Raw genomic sequence first — 15,674 nt, forward strand, 5'->3', positions numbered from 1 at the left:
CTAAGTACAAGAGGACTGACTCTTCTTACATTCAACGATTTGAACCTTTCCTGTGAGACCAGTTTTAGATTCCGAAGCTTGACTTCAGGTTTACTGTATCCCTTGGAACTTCATATTGACGACGAAACTCAGAAATTGCAACTAAATTGAATACAAATGGCACAATGCCGACTTAAGTACGAGAGGACTGACTCTTCTTACATTCTATGATTTGAACGTTTCCTGTGAGACCAGTATTATATTCCAATGCTTCACTTCAGGTTCACTGTATCCCTTGGACCATCTTATTGACGATGAAACACAGAAATTGCATCGAAATTAAATACAAATGGCACAATGCAGATTAAAGTACAAGAGGACTGACTCTTCTTACGTGCTAAGATTTGAACGTTTCCTGTTAGACCAGTATTAGGTTCCAATGCTTCACTTCAGGTTCACTATATCCCTTGGACCTTCTTACTGACGATGAAACACAGAAATTGCATCGGAATTAAATACAAAAGGCACAATGCCGACTTAAGTACAAGAAGACTGACTCTTCTTACTGTCCCTGATTTGAGCCCTTCCTGTGAGACCAGTTTTTGATTCTGATGCGTCACTTGAGGTTTACTGAATCCCTTGGACTTTCTCATTGACGATGAAACACAGAAACTGCATCTGAATTAAGTACAAAAGACCCAATGCCGACTTAAGTACAAGAAGACTGCCTCATATTACTGACTATGTTTTGAACCTTTCCTGTGAGACCACATTTACATTCCGAAGCTTTACCTCAGGTTTACTGTATTGCTTGGACTTTCGTATTGACGATGAAACACAGAAATTGCATCGGAATTAAATACAAAAGGCACAGTGCCGTCTTATGTACAAGAGGACTTAATCTTGTTACATTCTATGTTTTGAACCTTTCCTGTGAGACCAGTTTTAGATTCCGATGTTTCACTTCGGATTTACTGTATCCCTTGGACCTCCTTACTGGCGATGAAACAAAGAAATTGCATCGGAATTAAATACAAATGGCACAATGCCGCCTTAAGTAAGAGGAGACTGACTCTTCTTACTGTCTATGTTTTGCAACTTTCCTGCAACACCGGTATTAGATTCTGATGTTTCACTTCAGGTTTACTGTATACCTTGGACCTTCATATAGACGATGAAACACAGAAATTGCATCGGAATTAAATACTAAAGGCACAATGCCGGCTTATGTACAGCAAGACTGACTCATCTTACTGTCTATGTTTGAACCTTTCCTGTGAGTCCAGTTTTTGATTCCGGTGCTTCATTTTAGGTTTACTGTATCCCTTGGACCTTCTTATTGACGATGAAACACAGAAATTGCATCGGAATTGAATACAAAAGGCACTATGTCGACTTAAGTACAGGAAGACTGACTCTTCTTACTGTCTCTGTTTTGAGCCTTTCCTGTGAGACCAGTTTTAGATTCCGATGCGTCACTTCAGGTTTAAGTATCCCTTGGACCTTCTCATTGACGATGAAATACAGAAATTGCATCGGAACCAAATACAAAAGGCACAATACGAACTTAAGTACAAGAAGACTGACTCTTCTTACCGTCTATGTTTTGAACCTTTCCTGTGAGACAAGTTTTGTATTCCGATGCTTTACTTAAGGTTTACTGTATCCCTTGGATATTCGTATTGACGATGAAACACAGAAATTGCATAGGAATTAAATACAAAAGGCACAATGCCGACTTAAGTACAAGAGGACTGACTCTTCTTACATCAACGATTTGAACCTTTCCTGTGAGACCAGTTTTAGATTCAGATGCTTCACTTCAGGTTTACTGTATACCCTGGACCTTCATATTGACGATGAGACACAGAAATTGCATCGAAATTAAATACAAATGGCACAATGCCGACTTCAGTACAAAAGGAGTGACTCTTCTTACATTCCAAGATTTGAACGTTTCCTGTGAGACCAGTATTAGATTCCGATGCTTCACTTCAGGTTCACTGTATCCCTTGGACCATCTTATTGACGATGAAACACAGATATTGCATCTGAATTAAATGCAAAAGGCACAATGCTGACTTAAGTACAAGAAGACTGACTCTTCTTACTGTCTATGTTTTAAACATTTCCTGTGAGACCAGTTTTAGATTCCGATGCTTTACTTCAGGTTTACTGTATCCCTTGGACCTTCTTAGTGACTATGAAACACAGATATTGCATCAGAATTAAATACAAAAGGCACAATACCGACTCAAGTACAAGAAGACTGACTCTTCTTACTGTCTATATTTTGAACCTTTTCTGTGAGAAAAGTTTTTGGATTCCGAAGCTTTACTTCAGGTTTCCTGTATCCCTTGGACTTCCATATTGACGATAAAACACAGAAATTGCATCGGAATTAAATACAAAAGGCACAATGCCGACTGAAGTACAAGAGGACTTAATCTTCTTATATTCTATGTTTCGAACCTCTCCTGTGAGACCAGTTTTAGATTCCGATGCTTCACTTCAGGTTTAATATATCCCTTGGACCTTCTTATTGCCGATGAAGCACAGAAATTGCATCACAATTAAATACAGAAGGCACAATGCCGACTTAAGTACAGGAGGACTGACTCTTCTTACATTCCATGATTTGAACCTTTCCTGTGAGACCAGTTTTGGATTCCGATGCTTTACTTCAGGTTCACTGTATCCCTTGGACCTTCTTATTGACGATGAAACCCAGAAATAGCATCGGAATTTAATACAAAAGGCACAATGCCGACTTAAGTACAAGAAGACTGACTCTTCTTACTGTCTCTGTTCTGAGCCTTTCCTGTGAGACCAGTTTTAGATTCCGATGCTTTACTTCAGGTTTACTGTATCACTTGGACCTTCTCATTGACGATGAAACACAGAAATTGCATCGGAATTAAATACAAAAGGCAAAATGCCGACTTTAGTCCAAGAATACTGACTCTTCTTACTGTCTATGTTTTGAACCTTTCCTCTGAGACTAGTTTTGGATTCCGATGCTTCACTTCAGGTTTACTGCATCCCTTGGACCTTCTTGCTGACGATGATACACAGAAATTGCATCGGAATTAAATACAAAATGCACAATGCCGTCGTAAGTAAAAGAAGACTGACTCTTCTTAATGTCTATGTTTTGGAACTTTCCTGTAAGACCGGTTATAGATTCTGATGTTTCACTTCAGGTTTACTGTATACCTTGGACCTTCATATGGACGATGATACACAGAAATTGCATCGGAATTAAATACAAAAGACGCAATGCCGACTTAAGTACAAGAAGACTGACTCTTGTTACTGTCTATGATTGAACCTTTCCTGTGAGTCCAGTTTTAGATTCCGATGCTTCATTTCAGGTTTACTGTATCCCTTGGACATTCTTAATGACGATGGAACACAGAAATTGCATCGGAATTAAATGCAAAAGGCACAATGCCGACATAAGTACAAGAGGACTGACTCTTCTTACATTTAACGATTTGAACCATTCCTGTGAGGCTAGTGTTAGAGTCCGATGGTTGACTTCAGGTTTACTGTATCCCTTGGACCTTCATATTGACGTTGAAACACAGATATTGCATCGAAATTAAATACAAAAGGCACAATGCCGACTTAAGTACAAGAGGACTGACTCTTCTTACATTCAACGATTTGAACCTTTCCTGTGAGGCTAGTTTTAGATTCCGATGCTTGACTTCAGGTTTATTGAATCCCTTGGACCTTCATATTGACTATGAAACACAGAAACTGCATCGAAATTAAATACAAATGGCACAATGCCGACTTAAGTACAAGAGGACTGACTCTTCTTACGTTCTATGATTTGAACGTTTCCTTTGAGGCCAGCATTATATTCCGATGCATCACTTCAGGTTCACTGTATCCCTTGGACCTTCTTATTGACGATGAAACACAGAAATTGCATCGGACTTAAATACAAAAGGCACAATGCCGACTTAAGTACAAGAGGACTGACTCTTCTGCCTGTCCCTGATTTGAGCCTTTCGTGTGAGACCAGTTTTTGATTCCGATGCTTCACTTGCGGTTTACTGTATCCCTTGGACCTTCTCATTGACGATGAAACACAGAAATTACATCGGAGTTAAGTACAAAAGACCCAATGCCGACTTATGTACAAGAAGACTGCCTCATATCACTGTTTTTGTTTTGAACCTTTCCTGTGTGACCACTTTTAGATTCCGATGCTTCACTTCAGGTTTACTGTATCCCTTGGACCTTCTTATTGACAATTAAACTCAGAAATTGCATCGGAATTAAATACAAAAGGCACAATGCCGACTTAAGTACAAGAGGACTGACTCTTCTTACATTCAACGATTTGAACCTTTCCTGTGAGGCTGGTTTTAGATTCAGATGCTTGAGTTCAGGTTTATTGTATCCCTTGGACCTTCGTATTGACTATGAAACACAGAAATTGCATCGAAATTAAATACAAATGGCACAATGCCGACTTAAGTACAAGAGGACTGACTCTTCTTACATTCTATGATTTGAACGTTTCCTGTGAGACCAGTATTATATTCCGATGCTTCACTTCAGGTTCACTGTATCCCTTGGACCATCTTATTGACCATGAAACACAGAGATTGCATCGGAATTAAATGCAAAATGCACAATGCCGACTTATGTACAAGAACCGACTCTTCTTACTGTCTATGTTTTGAACCTATCCTCTGAGACCAGTTTTAGATTCAGATGCTTTACTTCAGGATCACTGTATCCCTGGGACCTTCTTATTGACGATGAAACACAGAAATTGCAACGGAATTAAATACAAAAGGCACAATACCGACTTAAGTACAAGAAGACTGACTGTTCTTTCTGTCTATTTTTTGAACTATTGGTGTGAGAAAAGTTTTGGATTTCGAAGCTTTACTTCATGTTTACTGTATCCCTTGGACTTTCGTATTGACGATAAAACACACAAATTGCATCGGAATTAAATACAAAAGGCACAATGCCGACTTGAGTACAGGAGGACTGACTCTTCTTACATTCTTTGATTGTAACCTTTCCTGTGACACCAGTTTTAGAATCCGATGTTTCACTTCAGGTTTACTGTATCCCTTAGACCATCTTATTGATGATGAAACACAGAATTTGCATCGGAATGAAATAAAAGGACTCAATGTATCTCTTGGACTTTCGTATTGACGATGAAACACAGAAATTGCATCGGAATTAAATACAAAAGGCACAATGGCAATCTTCTTACATTCTATGTTTTGAACCTTTCCTGTGAGACCGGTTTTAGATTCCGATGCTTCACTTCTGGCTTACTGTATTCCTTGGACCTTCATATTGACGATGAAACACAGAAATTGCATCGACATTAAATACAAAATTCACAATGCCGACTTGAGTACAAGAGGACTGACTCTTCTTACATTCTATGATTGGAACCTTTCCTGTGAGACCGATTTACATTCCGATGCTTCACTTGCGGTTTACTGTATCCCTTGGACCCTCTCATTGACGATGAAACACAGAAATTACATCGTATTTAAGTACAAAAGACCCATTGCCGACTTAAGTACTGTTTATGTTTTGAACCTTTCCTGTGTGACCACTTTTAGATTCCGATGCTTCACTTCAGGTTTACTGTATCCCTTGGACCTTCTTATTCACAATGAAACTCAGAAATTGCATCGGAATTAAATACAAAAGGCACAATGCCGACTTAAGTACAAGAGGAGTGATTCTTCTTACATTCAACGATTTGAACCTTTCCTGTGAGGGTAGTTATAGATTCCGATGCTTGACTTCAGGTTTATTGTATCCCTTGGACCTTCATATTGACTATGAAACACAGAAATTGCATCGAAATTACATACAAATGGCACAATGCCGACTTAAGTACAAGAGGACTGACTCTTCCTGCATTCTATGATTTGAACGTTTATTGTGAGACCAGTATTATATTCCGATGCTTCACTTCAGGTTCACTGTATCCTTGGACCATCTTATTGACGATGAAACACAGAAATTGCATCGGAATTAAAGGCAAAAGGCACAATGCCGACTTATGTACATGAACCGACTCTTCTTACTGTCTATGTTTTGAACCTGTCCTGTGAGACCAGTTTTAGATTCCGATGCTTTACTTCAGGATTACTGTATCCCTGGGACATTCTTATTGACGATGAAACACAGAAATTGCATCGGAATGAAATACAAAAGGCACAATACCGACTCAAGTACAAGAAGACTGACTGTTCCTTCTGTCTATATTTTGAACTATTGCTGTGAGAAAAGTTTTGGATTCTGAAGCTTTACTTCATGATTACTGTATCCCTTGGACTTTCGTATTGACGATGAAACACAGAAATTGCATCGGAATTAAATACAAAAGGCACAATGCCGACTTAAGTACAAGAGGACATAATCTTCTAACATTCTATGTTTTGAACCTTTCCTGTGAGACCAGTTTTAGATTCCGATGCTTCACTTTAGGTTTACTGCATCCCTTGGACCTTCATATTGATGATGAAACACAAAATTGCATCGAAATTAAATACAAAAGGCACAATGCCGACTTGAGTACAAGAGGACTGACTCTTCTTACATTCTTTGATTGGAACCTTTCCTGTGACACCAGTTTTAGAATCCGATGGTTCACTTCAGGTTTACTGTATCCCTTGGACCATTTTATTCATGAGGAAACACAGAATTTGCATCGGAATGAAATAAAAAAGACCCAATGCCGACTTAAGTACATGCAGACTAACTCATATTACAGTCTATGTTTTGAACCTTTCCTGTGAGACCACTTTTAGATTCCGATGCTTCACCTCAGGTTTACTGTATACCTTGGACCTTCTTATTGACGATGACACACAGAAATTGCATCAGAATGAAATACAAAGGGCACAATGCCTACTAATGTACAGGAGGACTGACTCTTCTAACATTCTGTGATTTGAACCTTTTCTGTGAGACCAGTTTTGGATTCCAATGCTTTACTTCAGGTTTACTGTATCCCTTGGACCTTCTTATTGACGATGAAACACAGAAATAGCATCGAAATTAAATACAAATGGGAAAATGCCGACTTAAGTACAAGTAGACAGACTCTTCTTTTGTCTGTGTTTTGAACCTTTCCTGTGAGACTAGTTTTAGATTTTGATGCTTCACTTCAGGTTTACTGTATCCCATGGACCTTCTTACTGACGATGATACACAGATAATGCATCGGAATTAAATACAAAAGGCACAATGCCGTCTGAAGTAAAAGGAGACTGACTCTTCTTACTGTCTATGTTTGACACTTTCCTGTAAGACCGGTTTTAGATCCTGATGCTTCACTTCAGGTTTACTGTATCGCTTGGACCTTCATATAGACGATGAAACACAGAAATTGCATCGGAATTAAATACAAAAGGCACAATGCCGACTTAAGTACAAGAATACTGACTCTTCTTACCGTCTATGTTTTGAACCTTTCCTGTGAGTCCAGTTTTAGATTCCGATGCTTCATTTCAGGTATATTGTATCCTTTGGGCCTTCTTATTGACGATGAAACTCATAAATTACATCGGAATTAAATACAAAAGGCACAATGTGACTTAAGTACAAGAAGACTGACTCTTCTTACTGTCCCTGATTTGATTCTTTCCTGTGAGACCAGTTTTTGATTCCGTTGCTTCACTTGAGGTTTATTGTATCCCTTGGACTTTAGTACTAGAAGACTGACTCTTCTTACTGTCTAGGTTTTGAACCTTTTCTGTGAGACCAGTTTTTGATTCCGTTGCTTCACTTGAGGTTTATTGTATCCCTTGGACCTTCTCATTGACGATGAAACACAGAAATTGCATCGGAATTAAGTACAAAAGACCCAATGCCGACTTAAGTACAAGAAGACTGCCTCATATTACTGTCTATGTTTTGAACCTTTCCTGTGAGACCACTTTTAGATTCCGATGCTTAACTTCAGGTTTACTTTATCCCTTGGACCATCTTATTGACGATGAAACACAGAAATTGCATCGGAATTAAATGCAAAAGGCACAATGCCGACTTAAGTACAAGAAGACTGCCTCATATTACTGTCTATGTTTGAACCTTTCCTGTGAGACCACTTTTAGATTCCGATGCTTCACCTCAGGTTTACTGTATCCCTTGGACCTTCTTATTGACGATGAAACACAGACATTGCATCGGAATTAAATACAAAAGGCACAATGCCAACCTAAGTACAAGAGGACTGACTCTTCTTACATTCAACGATTTGAACCTTTCCTGTGAGACCAGTTTTAGATTCCGAAGCTTGACTTCAGGTTTACTGTATCCCTTGGACCTTCATATTGACGACGAAACTCAGAAATTGCAACTAAATTGAATACAAATGGCACAATGCCGACTTAAGTACGAGAGGACTGACTCTTCTTACATTCTATGATTTGAACGTTTCCTGTGAGACCAGTATTATTTCCAATGCTTCACTTCAGGTTCACTGTATCCCTTGGACCATCTTATTGACGATGAAACACAGAAATTGCATCGAAATTAAATACAAATGGCACAATGCAGATTAAAGTACAAGAGGACTGACTCTTCTTACGTGCTAAGATTTGAACGTTTCCTGTTAGACCAGTATTAGGTTCCGATGCTTCACTTCAGGTTCACTATATCCCTTGGACCTTCTTACTGACGATGAAACACAGAAATTGCATCGGAATTAAATACAAAAGGCACAATGCCGACTTAAGTACAAGAAGACTGACTCTTCTTACTGTCCCTGATTTGAGCCCTTCCTGTGAGACCAGTTTTTGATTCTGATGCGTCACTTGAGGTTTACTGAATCCCTTGGACTTTCTCATTGACGATGAAACACAGAAACTGCATCTGAATTAAGTACAAAAGACCCAATGCCGACTTAAGTACAAGAAGACTGCCTCATATTACTGACTATGTTTTGAACCTTTCCTGTGAGACCACATTTACATTCCGAAGCTTTACCTCAGGTTTACTGTATTGCTTGGACTTTCGTATTGACGATGAAACACAGAAATTGCATCGGAATTAAATACAAAAGGCACAGTGCCGTCTTATGTACAAGAGGACTTAATCTTGTTACATTCTATGTTTTGAACCTTTCCTGTGAGACCAGTTTTAGATTCCGATGTTTCACTTCGGATTTACTGTATCCCTTGGACCTCCTTACTGGCGATGAAACAAAGAAATTGCATCGGAATTAAATACAAATGGCACAATGCCGCCTTAAGTAAGAGGAGACTGACTCTTCTTACTGTCTATGTTTTGCAACTTGCCTGCAACACCGGTATTAGATTCTGATGTTTCACTTCAGGTTTACTGTATACCTTGGACCTTCATATAGACGATGAAACACAGAAATTGCATCGGAATTAAATACTAAAGGCACAATGCCGGCTTATGTACAGCAAGACTGACTCATCTTACTGTCTATGTTTGAACCTTTCCTGTGAGTCCAGTTTTTGATTCCGGTGCTTCATTTTAGGTTTACTGTATCCCTTGGACCTTCTTATTGACGATGAAACACAGAAATTGCATCGGAATTGAATACAAAAGGCACTATGTCGACTTAAGTACAGGAAGACTGACTCTTCTTACTGTCTCTGTTTTGAGCCTTTCCTGTGAGACCAGTTTTAGATTCCGATGCGTCACTTCAGGTTTAAGTATCCCTTGGACCTTCTCATTGACGATGAAATACAGAAATTGCATCGGAACCAAATACAAAAGGCACAATACGAACTTAAGTACAAGAAGACTGACTCTTCTTACCGTCTATGTTTTGAACCTTTCCTGTGAGACAAGTTTTGTATTCCGATGCTTTACTTAAGGTTTACTGTATCCCTTGGATATTCGTATTGACGATGAAACACAGAAATTGCATAGGAATTAAATACAAAAGGCACAATGCCGACTTAAGTACAAGAGGACTGACTCTTCTTACATCAACGATTTGAACCTTTCCTGTGAGACCAGTTTTAGATTCAGATGCTTCACTTCAGGTTTACTGTATACCCTGGACCTTCATATTGACGATGAGACACAGAAATTGCATCGAAATTAAATACAAATGGCACAATGCCGACTTCAGTACAAAAGGAGTGACTCTTCTTACATTCTAAGATTTGAACGTTTCCTGTGAGACCAGTATTAGATTCCGATGCTTCACTTCAGGTTCACTGTATCCCTTGGACCATCTTATTGACGATGAAACACAGATATTGCATCTGAATTAAATGCAAAAGGCACAATGCTGACTTAAGTACAAGAAGACTGACTCTTCTTACTGTCTATGTTTTAAACATTTCCTGTGAGACCAGTTTTAGATTCCGATGCTTTACTTCAGGTTTACTGTATCCCTTGGACCTTCTTAGTGACTATGAAACACAGATATTGCATCAGAATTAAATACAAAAGGCACAATACCGACTCAAGTACAAGAAGACTGACTCTTCTTACTGTCTATATTTTGAACCTTTTCTGTGAGAAAAGTTTTTGGATTCCGAAGCTTTACTTCAGGTTTCCTGTATCCCTTGGACTTCCATATTGACGATAAAACACAGAAATTGCATCGGAATTAAATACAAAAGGCACAATGCCGACTGAAGTACAAGAGGACTTAATCTTCTTATATTCTATGTTTCGAACCTCTCCTGTGAGACCAGTTTTAGATTCCGATGCTTCACTTCAGGTTTAATATATCCCTTGGACCTTCTTATTGCCGATGAAGCACAGAAATTGCATCACAATTAAATACAGAAGGCACAATGCCGACTTAAGTACAGGAGGACTGACTCTTCTTACATTCCATGATTTGAACCTTTCCTGTGAGACCAGTTTTGGATTCCGATGCTTTACTTCAGGTTTACTGTATCCCTTGGACCTTCTTATTGACGATGAAACCCAGAAATAGCATCGGAATTAAATACAAAAGGCACAATGCCGACTTAAGTACAAGAAGACTGACTCTTCTTACTGTCTCTGTTCTGAGCCTTTCCTGTGGGACCAGTTTTAGATTCCGATGCTTTACTTCAGGTTTACTGTATCACTTGGACCTTCTCATTGACGATGAAACACAGAAATTGCATCGGAATTAAATACAAAAAGCACAATACCGACTTAAGGACAATAAGACTGACTGTTCTTACCGTCTATGTTTTGAACCTTTCCTGTGAGACAAGTTTTGTATTCCGATGCGTTACTTCAACTCATAGTGAACCTGCAATATAAATATGTTAGTAATTTATTAATTAATGTTTCATTGTGTGTATATATGTCTAGTCTTATAGAGTAACTACGTTATGGTCCTTTGTATGTTTCATGCTAACGCCAACGTGCGGGAATATCTTGTGAAGATTTATAACGACTCCTTTTCTTACTAGGCTAATTACTATTTAGCTCTACAGGGCCATTATACTGAAATGTTTCCCAACACCACCTAGTATTGTCTTTCTATTTGTGTGAGTAACTGTATGTTCACTGTTGTGGGTAAATACATACAGCGTACACAGGGCGGTGTGTAAAACTGATGGCGATTACACGCTTCCGCTGTTGTAGAAATTTGCTCCAGATGCTGCAGATACCGTGTTGAGCTGAAAGTGGTAACCGAAATAGGGAGAAATAATCTTTGGGGCTCTGTTGCATAGCAATCAGATTGCTTTCAGTTCAGAGAAATGTCCAGTTACTATTGTGGATTTGAATGATCAATGAAGTGACTTCTTTTCCGAAGAAAACATAGAACTATTTCACTAGAACTGAACGCTCCCGTCGGAACTGTTCCCAACTGGTGTTTGTTAGTAAATCACACTAGCAGTACATCGCTGGGTGTATAATAAGACGTACTTTCTTGAAATGAACAATATTTTATTGTTCTATTAACTGATTTTTTTCCATATGCACTTATATTTTACAATGTGAATCAAAAACTTGCAATGGCGTCGATTTTTTACATCACAAGAATGGCTCTCCTCTACTAAAATTACTCTTAACCAGAACAAACAAACACTATATCCCAAGAATAATTATGTGAGCGCTGTCCGCCACAGAGTAATAAACAATATCTTTGTCTCTCTCTCGCACTGTCACAGCAAGTTACGCTGCATGATACATCATAGAGTCCAGTTTTAGATTCCAAAGCTTCATTTCAGGTTTACTGTATCCCTTGGACCTTCTTATTGACGATGAAACACAGAAATTGCATCGGAATTAAATACAAAAGGCACAATGCCGACTTAAGCAGGAGAAGACTGACTCTTCTTACTGTCTCTGTTTTGAGCCTTTCCTGTGAGACCAGTTTTAGATTCCGATGCTTCACTTCAGGTTTACTGTATCCCTTGGACCTTCTCATTGACGATTAAACACAGAAATTGCATCGGAATAAAATACAAAAGGCACAATACCGACTTAAGGACAAGAAGACTGACTCTTCTTACCGTCTATGTTTTGAACCTTTCCTGTGAGACACGTTTTGGATTCCGAAGCTTTACTGCAGGTTTACTGTATCCCTTGGGCCTTCGTATTGACGATGAAACACAGACATTGCATCGGAATTAAATACAAAAGGCACAATGCCGACTTATGTTCTAGAAAACTGACTCTTCTTTCTGTCTACGTTTCGAACCTCTCCTGTGAGTCCAGATTTAGTTTCCGATGCTTGATTTCAGGTTTACTGCATCCCTTGGACCTTCTCATGGACGATGAAATACAGAAATTGCATCGGAATTAAATACAAAAGGCACAATACCGACTTAAGTACAAGAAGCCTGACTCTTCTTACTGTCTATGTTTTGAACCTTTCCTGTGAGTCCAGCTTTAGATTCCGATGCTTCACTTCAGGTTTACTGTATCCCTTGCACCTTCTCATTGACGATTAAACACAGAAATTGCATCGGAATAAAATACAAAAGGCACAATACCGACTTAAGGACAAGAAGACTGACTCTTCTTACCGTCTATGTTTTGAACCTTTCCTGTGAGACACGTTTTGGATTCCGAAGCTTTACTGCAGGTTTACTGTATCCCTTGGGCCTTCGTATTGACGATGAAACACAGACATTGCAACGGAATTAAATACAAAAGGCACAATGCCGACTTACGTACAAGAGGACTGACTCTTCCTACATTCTATGTTTTGAACCTTCCGTGTGAGTCCAGTTTTAGATTCCGATGCTTCACTTCAGGTTTACTGTATGCCTCGGACCATCTTATTGACGATGAAACACAGAAATTGCATTGGCATTAAATACAAAGGGCAAAATGCCGACTTAAGTACAAGAAGACTGACTCTTCTTACTGTCTACGTTTCGAACCTTTCCTGTGAGACTAACTTTAGATTCCGATGCTTAACTTCAGGTTTACTGTATCCCTTGGACCGTCTTGCTGACTATTAAACACAGATATTGCATCGGAATTAAATACAAAAGGCACAATGCCGTCTTAAGTACAGGAGGACTGACTCTTCGTACATTGTATGATTTGAACTTTTCCTGTGAGACCAGTTTTGGATTCCGATGCTTTACTTCAGGTTTACTGTATCTCGAGGACCTTCGTATTGACGATGAGACACAGAAATTGCATCGGAATTAAATGCTAAAGGCACAATGCTGACTTAAGTACAAGGGGACTTACTCTTCCTACATTCTATGCTTTGAACCTTTCCTGTGAGTCCAGTTTTAGATTCCGATGCTTCACTTCAGGTTTACTGTATCCCTTGCACCTTCTTATTGACGATGAAACACGAAATCTGCATCGGAATTAAATACAAAGGGCACAATACCGACTTAAGTACAAGAAGACTGACTCCTCTTACTGTCTATGTTTTGAACCATTCCTGTAAGACACGTTTTGGATTCCGATGCTATACTTGAGGTTTACTGTATCCCTTGGACCTTCGTATTGACGATGAAACACAGAAATTGCATCGGAATTAAATACAAAAGGCACAACGCCGACTTAAGTACAAGGGGACTGACTCTTCCTACTTTCTATGTTTTGAACCTTTCCTGTGAATCCAGTTTTAGATTCCGATGCTTCACTTCAGGTTTACTGTATGCCTTGCACCTTCTTATTGACGATGAAACACAGAAATTGCATCGGAATTAAATACAAAAGGCACAATGCCGACTTAAGTACAAGAGGACTTACTCTTCTTACATTCTATGATTTGACCCTCTCCTGTGAGACCAGTTTTAGATTCCGATGCCTTACTTCAGGTTTACTGTATCCCTTGGACCTTGTTATTGACGATGAAACACAGAAATTGCTTCGGAATCAAATACAAAAGGCATAATGCCAACTTAAGTACAAGAAGACTGACTCTTCTTACTGTCTATGTTTTGAACGATTCCTGTGAGACAAGTTTTAGATTCCGATGCCTTACTTCAGGTTTACTGTATCCCTTGGACCTTCTTATTGACGATGAAACACAGACATTGCTTCGGAATTAAATACAAAAAGCATAATGCCAACTTAAGTACAAGAAGACTGACTCATCTTACTGTCCATCTTTTGATCCTTTCCTGTGAGACTGGTTTTAAATTCCGATGCTTCACTTCACGTTTATGTAGCCCTTGGACCTTCTTACTGACGATGAAACACTGAAATTGCATCGGAATTAAGTAGAAAAGGCACAAAGCCGTCTTAAGTAAATGAAGACTGACTCTTCTCACTGTCTATGCTTTAAAACTTTCCTGTAAGTCCAGTTTCAGATTCCGGTGCTTCACTTCTGGTTTACTGTACCCCTTGGACCTTCTCACTGACGATGAAACACAGAAATAGCATCGGAATTAAATACAAAAGGCACAATGCCGTCATAAGTAAAAGAAGACTGACTCTTCATACTGTGTCTCTTTTGAGCCTTTTCTGTGAGACCAGTTTTAGATTCCAATGCTTCACTTCAGGTTTACTGTATCCCTTGGACCTTCTCATTGGCGATGAAACACAGATATTGCATCGGAATTAAATACAAAAGGCACAATACCGACTTATGTACAAGCAGTCTGACTCTTTTTACCGTCTAAGTTTTGAACCTTTCCTGTGAGACAAGTTTTGGATTCCGATGCTTTACTTCAGGTTTACTGTATGCCGTGGACCTTCGTATTGACGATGAAACACAGAAATTCCATCGCAATTAAATACAAATGACACAATGCAGACTTAAGTACAAGAGGACCAACTCTTCTTACATTCTATGTTTTGAACCTTTCCTATGAGACCAGTTTTAGATTTCGATGCTTCACTTTAGGTTTACTGTATCAACTGGAGATTCATATTGACGATGAAACACAGATATTGCATCGAAATTAAATACAAAAGGCACAATGCCGACTTAAATACAAGAGGACTGACTCTTCTTACATTCTATGATTTAAACGTTTGCTGTGAGACCAGTATTATATTCCGATGCTTCACTTCAGGTTCACTGTATCCCATGGACCATCTTATTGACGATGAAACACAGATATTGCATCGGAATTAAATGCAGAAGGCACAATGCCGACTTAAGTACAAGAAGACTGTCTCTTCTTACTGTCTATGTTTTGAACCTTTCCTGTGAGACCAGTTTTATATTCCGATGCTTTCCTTCAGGTTTACTCTATCCCTGGGACCTTCTTATTGCCGATGAAACACAGAAATTGCATCGGAATTAAATACAAAAAGCACAATAC

The sequence above is a fragment of the Schistocerca piceifrons genome, chromosome 9 (assembly GCF_021461385.2).
Source record: "Schistocerca piceifrons isolate TAMUIC-IGC-003096 chromosome 9, iqSchPice1.1, whole genome shotgun sequence".
In the NCBI taxonomy this organism is placed as follows: domain Eukaryota; kingdom Metazoa; phylum Arthropoda; class Insecta; order Orthoptera; family Acrididae; genus Schistocerca; species Schistocerca piceifrons.